The following is a 13131-nucleotide window of genomic DNA, read 5'->3' on the forward strand; positions in this document are numbered from 1 at the left end:
GCTCTAGCAAACCTCCCCCTTTGATGGAGTGATTCATTCGGAGAGAGGGGGCGCTGCGGGGTGTCCGAGGTCCAGACAACACAGCGTCCTGATGTCACTCAAAGCCACACCATCTTGTTTCCGTCACACTGTCGGCCATGGTGGTGGAGCGATGGACACCTAGGCAACCTGGCCACCAGCCATCCTGCCTTCTGTCGACTAGATGTTTGTATGTTCAGTCTCTCTTTCAACTCATAGAGTAATTCTGTGAGGGTGATGCTCTACTTTGCAAAGGAAAATTCGATGCTCCTTGAAGCCTGTGACTGGCGACAGCCCCAGCATCCTCAGTTACAACTGTGTGTTCTCTCTTGCCCCCTTCTCTCTCCTCATCTACTGCAGGGTCTCATCAGCCCAGGCTAACCTGGAATTAGTCATGTAGCCAAGGCTGGCCTAGAGCACACAGAGGTCTATCTGTCTTTGCCTCCTGAGTGCCTGAATTAAAGTTGTGCACCACCATGCTCATGCCCAGGTCTCCCCAATCTTTAATTATTTCATTTATTGAAAATCTATTGCACTTCTACTCCATGCTAGGCCCTGTACTAAATCCAATAAATAAGACAGAGAAGATTCTTGTCCTCATACATCTTAGAAACTAGACACCAGGGGCTGAAGTGTTTTTAAATAGAACTAGGGGTTCAGGGGTCAGAGCCACACATGGAGGGACTTCTTTCCAGGAAGGGTGGTTAATGTATTGGCTGTGCCATCAAAAACTGAAAGGGTCTTAACAAGGCAGGACAATGGGCCAAGGCCGTGGCATAAAATTAAGCAGAAATAGGCACAAAGTCCTTTATTGACTTTTATAATTATATTGTTAGAACACTGGCCTGCACTTTTGGGCCTGACATCATAGCCTGAAGCAGACCACACCTCCCTGCCACTCTGTCAGTTAAGACACAGTCTGTGCTGTGACCCAACACAATTTATAGTACCTGGCACCTCCAGGTGACCTGTCACACATGTTATACTGAACTAAATCATGTGATGTAAGAATTCCTGCAACCCCTACAGGGTTATAAAAAGTCAGAATTTCCCTTTGGGGGTGGTGGTGCACACCTTCAATCTCAGCGCTTGGGAGCCAGAGACAGGAAGATCTCTGTGAGTTCGAGGCCAGCCTGGTCTACAGAGTGAGTTCCAGGACAGCCAGGGCTACACAAAGAAACCCTTTCGAGAGAGAGAGAGAGAGAGAGAGAGAGAGAGAGAGAGAGAGAGAGAGAGAGAGAGAGAGAGAAAGAGAGAGAGAGAGAGTGAGTTTTCCTTTGCTTGGGAGACTGATCTGAGGCACTCCGACCATTCCCTCTCACATCCCTAATGGTGGTGTGACCCTTCTCCCTGGCTCTTAATCCTCACCTCCTCTCCTCTGTGTTCGCACTCTCAATGAAGCTCCTCTCCAGGCGTCAAAGGGGAGCCTCTCCGTCCCTCTAAGGCCCCACGTGTTTATATCTCCTTATATTATATTGTTTCTGTCTGATGCTCTCCCTCCCACCTGGAGGCCCCATGTGGTCTTGAGTCTCTCATTCTAATAAACCACATTGAGAGGAATTGTGTGCCGGCTTCCTTTGTGGACTGACCACTACTATTATCCTGCACAGAATCCATAAGACATGGCCGTATAAGACATCAGGCGAAGCTTGAAGCCCCAGGAAAGTGAAGAGTACTTTTAAGGAGTCAGTCTTGGGCTAAATCTGTTCCTGCAGAGATTCCAAAACAAAAGTCTGGCAATCAGTCTCACTTTGCGTCTTGAACTCATCACAGGGTGTTTCACATTTTTTTATATGTTTTTTGTTTGTTTTAAGGGGAGCACTGACTATAAGAGAGTGTTTCTGACGCCATAAAATAAGTCTGTAGAATCTTAATTCCCCTGGTGGAAGGAAAGAGATTGACACTAAATTGTTACCCGTTCTTCGGCCCTGGTGAGCTTCCCTGTGGCACACTGTAGGCTTTGCAGATGTGAACCTGAGAGCATCGCCCTGTGTCTGTCTTCTCCCGGTAATGCTTAGCCACATCCACTGCTCACTCGCAGTCCGTTTCCCAGATCTGTTTCTGTGGTGCACTTTGTTTTCTCTTTTCACTGGTGTGCTTGAGTGAGAAATGTGCTCCATAGGCACAGGCTGTCAACACTTGCTTCTCCAGTAGGTGGTGCTGTTTGGGGAGGTTGTATCACCAGTAGGAGGGGGAGCCTTGCTGAAAGAAGTACGTCAAGGCTTTGAGAGTTTATAGTCTCACCCCACCTCCAGGTGGGTCTTTGCTTTCTGAAACCCAACTACAAAGTGATGTGTTCTCTCTGTCTCTCTGTCTCTCTCTATCTCTCACTGTCTCTCATCTGTATTCTCTCTGTGTCTCTTACCTTCTGTCCCTCTCTCCCTTATTCTTCTCACTCTCTCTCTCCTCCACATTTCTTTTATGTTCGTGAGCATATTTATCTTATTTTTTCCCCATAAAAGTGAAAGATGAGAGTGTCTCTTAGATCTCCGAATTCTCTTTTGTGCCTGCCTGCCATCTGCACAGAAAGTGCTCGACAAGTATTTATTTAGTCAGTGGAATTAATAAAAATAAAACAAGATGTTGGTTGTGGTCTAAAACTGATAGCGAGTAGAAACTAGAAATGTAAAGAAATGTCATTGTTTAAATAAAGTTGGCGGTTTCAGCTGAGGTTGCTCTGCTCCCAGCATACAGGCATGGACAAGGACACCACCATGAGAAGCTCACTGTACTGGTCAGTTTGTATTTTCAACTTAACACAAACCAGACACCTAGGAAGAGGGAACCTCAACTGAAGAATTGTCTCCATCAGATTGACCTGTGGGCATGTCTGTGGGGCAATTTCATGACTGCTAGTGGATGGAGGAGGGGTCAGCCCACTGTGGGCAGCGCCATCCCTAGGCAGGTGGGCCCCTGCTGTATAAAAACAGCAGCTGGACATGAGCCTGGAAGCAAACTGGTAAGTAATGTTCCTCCATGGTCTCTGTTCAAGGTTCTTAGCTTGAGTCCTGCTTTGACTTCCCTCCGTAATAGCCTGTTACTGAGAGTCTAAGATGAAATAAACCTTCTTCCTCAAGTTGCTTTCATCATGGTGTTAGTCAGAGCAACAGAAAGCCAACTAGGACATTCACCCTCCTCAGTATATCTGACCACATGGACAGAACAGGTGTTGTTCTATCCAGTCCTAGCTTAACCAGGGTGGCACTTGCCTCCTTTGTGAAAGAACACAGCCACTTGTTCATCTGAAATCACTGTCCCTTGCTCCTCTTTGATGTTCATATACTAGATTGCATCCTGAGGCAAACGAGCCTTTGCCTCCGAAGATACATAACACATTCATGTCTGCGAGCCTGAGTGTCTCATTACCCTACCCACACACGGAGAAAGGAATTATAATTTTGAAGAAATGGCCACTCTGGAGCTTATTCTTAACACGTTCTCTGAATAAGCCACCCCCGACCCTTCCCTACACCCTCCAAATATTCTTGTTTGCACTGTGAACCAGGAGCGCTGGCCTGAGGCGGCATGGTTCCCTGGCTGGACACAGTAACTACATATGCAGAATCTGCACTCTCAAGTTAAAGTTAACTTAATCAACTTACGTATTAACCAAATTACGTATCTTTTTTTTAAAAAAATGAAAGAAAAGGATCTATTTCAGGAACAAAAATGTATCTCCGTAGCTTTCTCCCACACAGAAGACAAAGGATCTTTCCAGTGAGACAGAAGGACAAATCCACTTGTCCTGGCTGCTCGTAAATTGGATTGGTGACATATTGTCCTTTGAAGAAGAAACTTTATCTTAATGGCTGCATTTTGGGAATCAGTCATCTGCACGGCAGCCCTGTCCCCTCACAAGCAGGAGCTTTCTGCAATTTGTATGTTTCAATTAGGCTGCCATAAAAAACGAGTTGCTCCAGGGCGTCAGTTCATTACTGGTCCCCAGGCATGTCTTCCTTGATGAATGACATTCTGAAAAGCCTCTGTTCCAAGCATAATCACCTTAGGGGACCCACAGAGCACGGCCCCTATGATTCGATTACAGCTAAAAGTTGCTGTCTCTGCAGAGACTGAGACCCCAGAGACCCGTCTGCAGCCTTTGACATTTGCAGGATTTTCTTTTTTATTCACACGCTCCTATGAGGATGGAAATGCCCATGAATATTATGTTCTGTCTGCCTTCCCACTACCAATCCTTCTTCTTCTTCCTATCTGATTGACTTTATAAAGAGCAGCATCATGTTTTACAGGACATAAATCAAGTTTACCAGCCAGTGAGTGTGTATATCAGTTGACTCCAACTTTTCCTCATAGAACCAACAGTAAAGGGCTCTGAGCCCTGTTAACTCACAATAACTTGCTGTGCCCACAGAGGCCGTTACAGATGGTTCTGAACCAACGTGGGAGAGCTGGAAATCAAACTGGAGTCCTTTAGAACAGCAACCAGTGCTCTTAACCACCCAACCATCTCTCCCACCCCCTCAGTCCATTGTTTTAATCTTTGTTTTACTGTGTGAGGGCCAAGAAATAACTTAGATCTATTTCAGGAACAGAGGTCAGTTGACTATGAAAATCTATGGTCTTAAAATAGCTTCTATAATAACTCCATAACCAGAAACTCATAGGTTGCTCACAAAAGCTTCATAAATAAAACTGAACACAATCTCTTTGTTTATAATACGATGTCCATGAAAGCACCCTACACAAGATATCCAATGTGGAAAGATGTCAACTTACCTTCTGTTTACAAGATGGTTTGATTGGATGCACAGAAAACCTAGAGTCTCTGCAAAAAAAAAAAAAAAAAAAAAAAAAAAAAAAAAAAAAAAAAAAAAAAAAAAAAAAAGTTAGAATCAATAAGCAAAGTTGGTACATTTGTATTATACTGTAACTGATGTGCAGCTTTCTGTGTTAGTGTGTCTACATGCACTAGTGTTCTGTGTTAGTGTGTCTACATGCACTAGTGTTCTGTGTTAGTGTGTTAGAGTGTCTACATGCACTAACGGTGACCAGTCAGAAAAAGAGGCCAAGACAGCTCCCACTGGCAAACACTAATCTAAAGTAGACACACATGTCACACATGAAAAGACTTACTGTCATAAGTTATGCACACACCTAAAGCTGCCTGGAGATTTGGGGCAATCCCAGTCAAGGACCCAATGGCATCTTTTGCAGAAGTGGAAAAGAAGTAAATTAATTAAAAATCTCAAAGGATTCCCCAATAGCCAAAACAATCTTTTTAATTAATTTGTGTATCTCTGTCTGTCTATCTCTGTCTGTCTGTCTCTGTCTCTCTGTCTCTGTCTCTCTGTCTCTCTCTCTCTGCGTGTGTGTGTGTGTGTGTGTGTGTGTGTGTGTGAGAGAGAGAGAGAGAGAGAGAGAGAGAGCGCACATGTGTGCGCACATGTGCATGTGTGCCTGTGTGCTCATGCATGACCATGGAGTCCAAAGGAGGGCATCCGACTCCCTGGAGCCGGAGTTTCAAGTGGGTGTGAGCTGCCCAACATGGGTGCTGGGGTGCTCAGTGGAGCGGCCAGGGCTCTATTGCTGAGGAGTCTCCTCCAGCCCTCCAAACAGTCTTGAAAAAGACAAGCTGGAGGCCCCACACTTCCTGCCCTCAATCCATATCGCAAGGCTACAATAATCCACATAGTGTGGTACTGGCATAAAGACAAACCTGGACCAGCAGAGCAGAGAGCTCAGGGCTCAGAAGTCAGCCGTCACGTGTTTGGTCAAGGGTGTGTACAAAGGAAGAGAATGGGCGCTGGGCTGTCGAGATTTCACAGCGAGCAAAGGGTTTACCATGCAAGTGTGCAGATCTGAGTTTGGATCCCTGGAATGTGTGTGAAGCAGATTCGGTAGCTGCATCCATGATCCCCTGCTCCTATGGAGCATTGGGGGGGGGGGGGGGCGGAGACACGAGAATCTCTGAAAGTTTGTGGACCAGCTAGCCTGGAGAACACAGCGGTGAGCAAGAGACCCTGTCTCAGACATGGTAGACTGAAAGGACTGTCCTCTGACTTCTACATGCACACAGCTTTGGTATACACACACACACACACACACACACACACACACACACACACACACACACATGCATACACACACATAGAGACAGAGACTCTATTTTTATGAAACACTGAAGAAGACTGAAATATTTAGGAGAATCCAGTGAATGTATACTGTCAGAAGATTACTATAATCTAGTGTCTAAAAATGAGCATTCAGTAACCAAGCAAACCATCAGATAGGTAGTGGGTAGCTGTCATGAGCCAGATGGTGCTGGGAAGGTATTAGTCCCTGGCTCCTCAAGATTAGTTAACCTTTGATGGGGCTTTGCTCGCTGACACCCCAAAGTCTAATGCTAAAATCATTCCAGTGTCAGAGAGTTCAAGCCAATAAAGACCTCCTTTCTCCTGTATCCGCATAGATGCGCCTCCTTGGCCTCTCCCTAGTGCTCAGTGCTTATGCCACTAGCCACCATATCGCTAAGGAAATCGAGTGGGGGTGTGGGGCAAGAAGACTGGCCTTGAGCATCTGCTTTGGGACTCAAAGGTTTCAAGACCTCTGCAAATGTACAAAGGTTTAAGGGGATTAAGTGGGGTGAAAGCTGAGATGTGCTGCCCCCTCCCTCACGGCCTCCTGCAGGCAGACGTCCACCACCCCCCACACCCCCACACCCCCACACCCCCACACCCCCACCCCGCCGTTCTCTGCGATGACGTCTTCACAGGAATCTCACAATGGCTGTGAAGTACGGCCTGCTCATTGTCAAGTCAGGTGGGAATGCAGATCAGGTTCCTCTCAAAGGTTTAGGATCCCGCCTTCCTGGCCAGAGGCTTGTCTTCTTCCTAAGTGGTGCAGAGAAAGAGTCCACGTCCAAGAGTCAAGAGGCATTGTTGGTCCTCGGGTGCCAAACTGAAAATACAGCAGCGCAGATCATTCTCAATTTGTAATGCAAGTTACAAAATTTTCTGATTTTAAAATTATAGAATGATCCCTAAGACAGGAAAGGGGTGTGTGTGTGTGTGTGTGTGTGTGTGTGTGTGTGTGTGTGTGTGTAGAGACAGGCTTGATGTCAGTTTTCCAGGTAGGCACTCCTAGGTCTAAGCACAACTGTATGTTTCTAAATTTCTAAATTTTGAATGTGTATTAGAGTCAGCCTGGTTAAAACACGAATCACTGTGTTGCCGCAAGAGTTTACGATTCCCTGAGTCTGGAGGGAGGCCAAGCCTGTGTATCTGGGCCTCATCAAAGAGGTTTGCAGCGGTCGGTCATGGTTCCTGGTGCCCTCGACGCTTCAGCTGCTTCCTCTACAGTCCATCAGATAGAGTCACCACCCTCATTTGGGACCCCATCCCCAGGCCAAAAGAAATATCTATGAAGTCGGTAGAGTCAAGCCACTTAAGATGTATTTATGTCCTAAAAACCTTAGAGATTTCTTTAAAATCAGAAGGAAACAGAATGTAGTTATCTCCTAGTAGCCAGAGAAGATTGTTCCATAACTCCCTTGCAGATTCCCAAACCCCGGGGTTCCTGGCATTGAATAGGGTAATATTTGTTTAGAACCTATGCACATTGTCTTACAGTCTTTAAATAGTCTCTAGATGGCTTTAATATTTAATGTAGTGTAAATACTGTGTGAAGTAGTTGTCATACTAAAATAACCACAAGAAGAATGTCTATACGTATGCAGAACAGGCAGAATCTTTTTCCTGAATCTTTCCCATCCATGACCGGCTGAATCTGCGGACAGGAGCACGTGAACTATTACTAATAACTCTTTCTACCTGGTTTAGAGATTGGACACTGGTAGGATGCTGCGGGTGCCCTTTGGAAACTGGAAGCTGGCTGTTTTCTGTTGCATCTGCCTTCGTCAGGCGTGGTCTCAGGGAAAGGGCAGTCAAGAGTTCTCCAGCAGGAAGTGCAAACGGCTTTGAATTCACAGTCTGCTGGTATCTGACTGCACTCGGGTGTGACTGTGAATCTCTCAAAGTTCAAAATACTCCATGGCACCCCCGTGGGCTTGCCACAGTGCCCCAAGTGCCCTGGTGCCCGTTTGGGGAATAGAGGGTTCAAATGACCCTCTATTTTCTGTTTACGTCATTCTCCTTTCTTTGAGACCTAAGGAAGAAATTTTCTGAACTTTTTCTTTTCCTTCATTTTTTTGCAGCAATAGCTAAGAGTCTTGGATTATAGGAGAGTAAGTAATGCAGATAAATAGTTATCGGTTAGCTTGCGGTGGTGACACACACCTTTAATCCCAGCACTCAGGAGGCAGAGGCAGGTGGATCTCTCTGAGTTCAAGACCAGCCTGGTCTTCAGAGTGAGTTCCAGGACAGCTGAGACCATGCCTCAAGTAAAGTAAGCAAACACGAAATACTTACAAAGTTACCACTCTTGAAATAAATGATGTGTTCATTTCTTAGCAGAGGAAGTGGATAGGGAGGAGTCAGAGGATGCAGCCACCATGAAAAGCTGTCACGAAGAAGGCTCCCATGTCACTGTGGGCTGGAAGCATGCTTCTCAGTCAGACCTGGTGAACCTGGCTGACAGTCGTTGCTCTTCCTTTCCATCCACGAAGCTGCTGTGTCCGGGCAGGTACCTCGACCTGTGTCAAAGAGAGCCTAAGGTGTCGCAGGCAGAACCTAACGCTACAATCACAATATCTGACCTGTGTAGCTAGAGTTTTCCTGCCTGGCCCACCGTCAGGACAAATCTCTGTCACCCGCCAGTCCCACAGCCGCTCAGACCCAACCAAGTAAACACAGAGACTTATATTGCTTACAAACTGTATGGCCGTGGCAGGCTTCTTGCTAACTGTTCTTATAGCTTAAATTAATCCATTTCCATAAATCTATACCTTGCCACGTGGCTCGTGGCTTACCAGCATCTTCACATGCTGCTTGTCCTGGCGGTGGCTGGCAGTGACTTTTTCTGCCTTCCTGTTCTTTCTTTTCTCCTCTCTGTTAGTCCCGCCTATACTTCCTGCCTAGCCACTGGCCAATCAGTGTTTTATTTATTGACCAATCAGAGCAACACATTTGCCATACAGAACATCCCACAGCAGACCTGGCTTTAGGAAAAAGGTTTTACAAAACCAGGCTCTCATCTTTTATTAATTGAAAAATTCTCGCCAACTTCATAGCTAATTTCCACAAAAGCTCACATAAGGTAGGCCAATGTCAAGGAGTCACTTTGCCAATGATAAGTCCACGGCCTGTCATGGATGGAGATGAGCTGCAGAGGTTACCAAAGCATTTGGGAAATTCCCCACGGAGAGAGAAGACAGCCAGCGTGGGGGGGGGTGACGCTGAGCTAGAGAGAGGAAGGCTGGTGGACAGTTAACAATAGCCGGGGTTGGTTTTCTGGGTCCCCAGCAGCATTTTTTTCAGAAGAACCGATTCAGAACACATTGAGGACAATGGGGACAGAAAACTCAGCACACACCAGGAGCAGCGTGACTGTGTGGAGTTCATGGCAGGGAGCAGGCGCTGAGCACCTGCTGCTCGAAGCAGCACCTCAAAGGTCAGAGTCTGTTCACACGAACCAAGCTAGGCCCCTTTTTTTCTCTGAATACGTGTGCTTGGAAGCCCCACGTGCACATAAGCATACTTATGTGTGTGAATCTAGCTTGTTTACAGTGCCCCGACTCAGATCCCCCCTTGTGCCCTGAGCAGCGCTCCGCCTGTGACGTTGTTTCTGGTGTGTGGTGGCAAGACGCGAACAGGAAAAAAAAAAGATGAAGAATTATTAACCAAGTGCTTCTTTCAAGCCTGCCGGGGCATGTATACAGCTGAGTACATGAACATGTGACCTGGGTGATGGAGCAGAGCCCCTCCCCCCTCATCGGCAGGTCTCCTTTCCTTGGTTTTAATTGCTTGGGTTCAGTTGGCTCACTGCAGGCTGGATGGAGACAGTGAAAGGGAACAATTCAGAAGTGAGCACAGAGGCTGTGTGATTTTACTCTAATGATTTGGTGTAATCGTTGTTCGTCTTTTTTCTGTTGACTGTTCATCCTCAGTGAGGGTCTTGGAAAGTCATACTTGGTGACCTGCTGTACTGAGGTGACCCTGAGTCATCTCAATAAAGAAATTGAAGAAAATAAAGAAAAAATAAAGAAATCTCAAAAAAAAAGTCAGAGAAATACTACTAGGGTTAGGAGTCAGAGAGCCATGTGGCCATGTGGTCATGTGGTCAGGGACATTCTAAGGAATGGATCACTTCCCTTTCTAAGTGGGCCCATATAGTGTTCAGTGACAAATGGGAGAGAGAGAAGAAGGGAGAGAGAGAGAGAGAGAGAGAGAGAGAGAGAGAGAGAGAGAGAGAGAGAGAGAGGAGGGAGGGAGGGAGGGAGGGAGGGAGGGAGAGAGAGAGAGAGAGAGAGAGAGAGAGAGAGAGAGAGAGAGAGAGAGAGAGAGAGAGAATGAATGGTGAGAGTTCTCTATGGTGGACGTCTTTAAATCAAGATGTTCAAGCTCCAGGAGGCATTCTCCCCATGTCTTCCCTTCTCCAGCCTCTAACACACAGAGGCCAGCCTTCCATGTCCAAACACTGGGCAGTAGAGCCAGCCAGGGGGAGTCCCGTGAGGGCTCTGTAGATCTACGCCTGTGATGTCCAGCCGCAGAGAACTCCCAGCCACTCCCCCTGTTGCGCCCCTGAGCCTTGGCTCGCCTGTTCAGGAGTATCATGCCACCAATGAGGCTGGCCCCGCCTTCGGAGCATCGTCCTTCCTCCCTAGGGACAGCAGGGGGGCTGCTGGGCTCCTGGGCCTGTCCCTGGCCCAATGCTATTGAGTTCGTCCTTCACCTGAGATCAATTCTCACAGCCTTGTATGGTTAGGGTGACCCATCAAGGTGTCCTTGGGACGAAAATCCTTCCATTGCAAAGCCGTAGCTCACCCTCCAGATGGCTCAAGTTCACTCTTATTTCCAAATCAGTGCTGCAGCCTTTCCCGTAGGAAATACATGGAGGTTTTTTTGGTTTTTTCTTCCTCTTCCTTAAATGCCCATGGAATTGAGAGTTTGCCTGTGTTAGCCCTCTGGGGTTCTGAAATTCTTTCTGAGATCCCCTTTGCCAGAGTCAGGCTTCACTGAGCTGTGGTGTAAGTGAGACCTGTGCTCCACAGTGCCTAGTGGGCACATGGGCAGCACTTAAGAGGACTTTCTGTGAGCTGAAGAAATTAACCATGCAGATACAAACGAGCAGGGGCCGACCTTGGCCGTCCTAATGGACTAAATAAACGGCCTTTGAGAGGAGATAATGCAGCTCTCAGATGAATCAACATGAGGGTAGCAGGAAACAGGCCGAGATGTCAGCAAAAGGGAATTCTGTGCATCAAAGGACAGCCCTTGACCGGAAGGATGTTGAAAGGGGGGAAAACAGTGGCCATGGCTTTAAAAGGAGATTGCGAAATCTCTGCTCTCAAGAGCGTGGAATATCAGAGTGACTTGGTTTAAAATGAAGGGTTTGGGTTTTTTTTTTTTTTTGTTTTTTTTTGTTTTTTTTTTTTTTTTTTTCTGAAATGAGAAGAGAAAGCGGAAAGGGTGATGCTGAAGGTAGCCCAGGCTGTTGACAGTTACCACAATGAAATGAGTCTTCAATGTAGTTCCACTAGATGGGCCACACCCATGTCTCCTTTCTGCCAAGGTAAGATGTACTTGTACGTTAGCAGGGCTTTTTCCTGCCCACACTGAGATGTTTGAGATTGGGGTGTGGGGGTCACAACCTTGACAGTAAGACTAACTGGCAACACACGGTGACATCACAACAATGCTGGCTTTTCTCACCTGGGATTGATTTGAGGACACTGAGACTCAGCGGATTCTTGCCACAGGCTTCACGGAAGAATGAAGGCCTCAGTGGGTTCTTCATGGAACCAGCCATGCAAGGGCTCCCAATAATCCCACATTCACTTCCAGATCCCATTAAGTCTCACCACGCTTCCCAATGCCGGAGGTGAGTGCTGCTCCCCTTGGGTACAGGCAGAGTCACCTCAACAGCTGTGGGATTCACTTGGGTTTGTCTCTGCTCTGACTCTAGCAGCAAACAGCCGGCCCAGCCACTCTCCAAAAGAGCTTGCACATTGTAAACCCATTAGGGTTTAACTCCGGGGGACGACAAAGAGAATCAACTGCCTTTTGAATGTGGGCTGGGTGTGGATGGCACTCACTTGTCCTCAGGGCCAGGGTGAGCTGTAGGGAAAGTTACAGGCTTCTGAGGGGACATTTTCACAGGTTCTCCAAACAAGAGGCTCTTTCTTTCCACTCTGTCCAGCTCTCTGGCTAATGAGCTGGACCTAGCGGAAAGCAGGCCGCTTCTGCAAACAGGCTCGCAGCAGTGTGCGCACGCGGGCTTCGGCGAGTCCTGATGTTTCTGTTTCGTTCGTCTGAAGAGGCACCAAGAATGCCCTGTTTGGGGAGGGCGGTGCCAAGGCTGCCTGCAGACTGTCACAGGGCACCTCATCGCCTCTAGTAATTTTCCCTGTACGCGCAGTCCAGCAGCTCCGCTCACATGTCAAACCCAGGGCACACTTTGTCTCGCTCACCGGGTCCCCGCCTGCAATCGCTCCAGAACCCCTTAGGGCCTGCTCCGTCCATGTCTCCTTGACATGCCTGTGTCACTGAGCTCTGTGTACTGCCATACTGTCACTGTTTAAGAAGTCCCTTCCCAGCCCATCTGTCTTAAATTACGACGCTGTTTGCTTTCCCGCCCACATCTCTCCCCTGTGTGTCTTTTGTATTCAGAAAGTACTGGAGGACCTGGGAAGTCACACAGGCCCCACGCGCTTTTTATACCAGCCATTTTGCCAATCAGTACATATGTCTGCTTAATCAAAGTTTGCCAGAGCCTGGCAGCCTTCTGGGGTTGTGGCTCAACCTTTCGAAACTCAACTTTTGACACTGCCTTCTTCTTCTTTTTTTTTTTCCTTCTCCCCATTTTGTAATTCAATGTCGTGGAGTTTTGAAAGAGTATTGGATTTTGTTTGTTTTGTTCACGAGTATGGCCCTGACCATGAGGTTACATGTAAATTTGATCTGACTTATCAGTATTGAATCAATATTTCTTACTTGTTTTTGTTCAGTCCATTCGGTTAGGAGACTCGAGCTTAGG

The 13131-nt window shown here is 47.1% G+C and overlaps 1 protein-coding gene and 1 long non-coding RNA gene across 5 annotated transcripts in view; one reads left to right on the forward strand and one right to left on the reverse strand.

Moving 5' to 3' along the window:
• Window positions 1-13131, forward strand: part of Stard13 (StAR related lipid transfer domain containing 13) — a 214641-nt gene that overhangs the window by 82027 nt on the left and 119483 nt on the right. The gene's annotated exons all lie outside the window — the stretch shown is intronic.
• Window positions 1320-5303, reverse strand: LOC143270356 (uncharacterized). Its single transcript, XR_013047514.1, has 3 exons — window positions 5134-5303; window positions 4756-4804; window positions 1320-2220 (listed from the first exon to the last, which is right to left on the reverse strand). It is a non-coding gene; the product is annotated as an uncharacterized LOC143270356 (long non-coding RNA).

This window comes from Peromyscus maniculatus, chromosome 23 (genome assembly GCF_049852395.1).
Source record: "Peromyscus maniculatus bairdii isolate BWxNUB_F1_BW_parent chromosome 23, HU_Pman_BW_mat_3.1, whole genome shotgun sequence".
Classification (NCBI taxonomy): Eukaryota; Metazoa; Chordata; class Mammalia; order Rodentia; family Cricetidae; genus Peromyscus; species Peromyscus maniculatus.